Source organism: Hibiscus syriacus, unplaced genomic scaffold (assembly GCF_006381635.1).
Source record: "Hibiscus syriacus cultivar Baekdansim isolate YM2019G1 unplaced genomic scaffold, ASM638163v2 tig00110221_pilon, whole genome shotgun sequence".
Classification (NCBI taxonomy): domain Eukaryota; kingdom Viridiplantae; phylum Streptophyta; class Magnoliopsida; order Malvales; family Malvaceae; genus Hibiscus; species Hibiscus syriacus.
Window position 1 is genome coordinate 2,319,397 of NW_024062635.1, and position 2,286 is coordinate 2,321,682.

The 2,286-nt window shown below is 39.1% G+C and overlaps 1 long non-coding RNA gene across 1 annotated transcript; it reads left to right on the forward strand.

The window, feature by feature from the left end:
- The first annotated feature begins 256 nt into the window (after window positions 1–256).
- On the forward strand, window positions 257–1,312 carry LOC120114315. The gene is made up of 2 exons (XR_005515381.1): window positions 257–543; window positions 909–1,312. It is a non-coding gene; the product is annotated as an uncharacterized LOC120114315 (long non-coding RNA).
- The last annotated feature ends 974 nt before the right edge of the window (window positions 1,313–2,286 follow it).

The window sequence follows — 2,286 nt, forward strand, 5'->3', positions numbered from 1 at the left end:
TTTACAAATATTAAAACTAGAGCCAAACATAAACGAAAATGGTGTAATACATAACATAGTGACTTAAATATAAATGAGGAAGAATGAGTGCCCAAAACAGAACATTACAAATTTCATTTGATGGCTAAACAGAAAGATTACAAACTATGGGGACCTAAATGGCTATATTCCCCACACGCTGAAACACACATGTCCTTACCCTTTAAACGATGTTACATAAGGGCTAGGAAATAACCGGTTTTAAGGGTGATTTTGAAACCCTAATTTCATTTCTCCCTCTTTCATCAGTGTTTCCCTTTCCCCTCTCTCTAATCTCTCATTCTTTTTCTCGCTACCGAAGAAGAACACGCAACCCTGGCCACCGTAGATCGATGGCCATGGGGTTTTACACACTACAACAGCCTCACCCTAAAACCAACCTAAAAAACTAATCCCCCACCTACAACCGAAGCTTAAAACCCCAAGCTCCAAATGTAAGAACCTTACCTCCGAAGATAGAATCCAGTCACTCCGATGAAGCAGCGTTGACCAGATCGGTTAAGGGTAAATATTTTCCTTTTCTTCATTTCGAAAAGGTTTCTATTATTTTTTCTGGTTTTGGTTCGAATATTTTTTTCTTTTTTATGGTTTTCTCTCTCGTTTTTTTTCTTCTGGTTTTCGCTTCATTTCTTTTCGGTTTTCCTCGAATCCTCTCCTCTTTTTTTTTACTGAATCCTCCCTTTAATTTGGTTGCTCCCTGCTTTATTTGGTGAGATGATGATATCTAGGTTGTAGGGCATGTCTCTCTGACTTGGTAGGATTAAATCCCGATTTTTCAGGATTTAATTTAGTTTTTTAATGGGTTTTCGGATTTAGGTTACTGTAGATGAGATATGGGCTGATTTGGTGATATTTTGCATTGTTCGTAGGTTTTGGTGATGATGGCGGCGGCTTACGCGACTGAGGAGGCTCCGGTGAAACTCACGCACTGGTCTGGGGACGAAACGTCGGGCGCGTGTACCAAAGACACCGACGATGGCTGTTCAACTTCCACAAAAGGCAGCGGTGGTTATTGGATTATGGTTTAGAAACCCTAATCTATTTGAGTCTGCTAGTGGGCCGGTTCGGGTCGGGTTTGCTGACTGTTGGGCTCAACTGGAGCCTGGCTTGGGTTGGGTTAAATGCTGGGTCACTGGGTAAGCTTTTTTGTTTTGGATTGGGCTAGTTGGTTTGGGCTTCGAGTCAGCATGGGCTTATGTTGTAATTGGGTTGGCCTGCAAAAATGTATAATATATAAGTTAAAATAATAATAATAATAATAATAATAATAATAATAATAATAATAATAATAATAATAATAATATAAATAATATTTTTGTAGACTCGAACAAAAACGGGTGTCTATAGATGGAGGTAATGAAGAAGATTTATTTGTTGACAAATGTTGCATTCGACTATAAATTGTTGCACATCACGACGAATGTGTGGCAAAAAAATTAGAAGAGAGACAGTGAAACGTACGGTGGAAACTAGAATGACCGCCATTAGGAGACGAGTGAAACTCACACAAAAATTACTGTCGAAGGAGAGAATCAGTCGGAATTACCAATCGATCCCAAAAAAATAAGAGGCCATCCTTGAAACCATACTTCGACATGTAGAAGTATCATTAGTCAATTGTTGTTGAAGTTTAAGAAGCTCGGGATGTTGCTTATTAGCAAGATGAAGGTCATCAAGAATACCAAAGTCTTGTCGAGAACACCATGAGCTAAAAAAAAGAAACACGAGACAATGCATATGCAGTGACATTGCCTTACCTAAACAATATACAATATCAAAATCATACCCAAGAAGTTTGCCGAGCCATTTCTACTGCTCTGAAGTTTGTATTACCTGGGTTTGTAGATTTTTCAAGTCTTGTTGATCAGTATAGATGGTAATTTTTTGACCCAACAAATATTGACGCCATTTTGCCACTGATTGAGTAATGACGTACATCTCTCGTTGGTAGGTAGAGGCACGTTGGAGAAAAGGACTCAACTTTTGGCTAAAGAACGCCAATGGTTGTCCACCTTGGGAGAGAACACCACCATTATCGGTTCCCGAAGCATCTGTTTCAATGGTAAATGGATGCGTAAAATTCGGTAAGCGAAGCATAGGAGTTTTACTCAACACTTGTTTCAAGGATTCAAATGACAAAGTAGTAGCAGGAATCTAAATGAAAGCATCTTTGCGAAGAAGGTTAGTCAATGGACCAGCTATGGAGGCATAATTACGGATGAATCGATGATAATATCCACCTTGGTA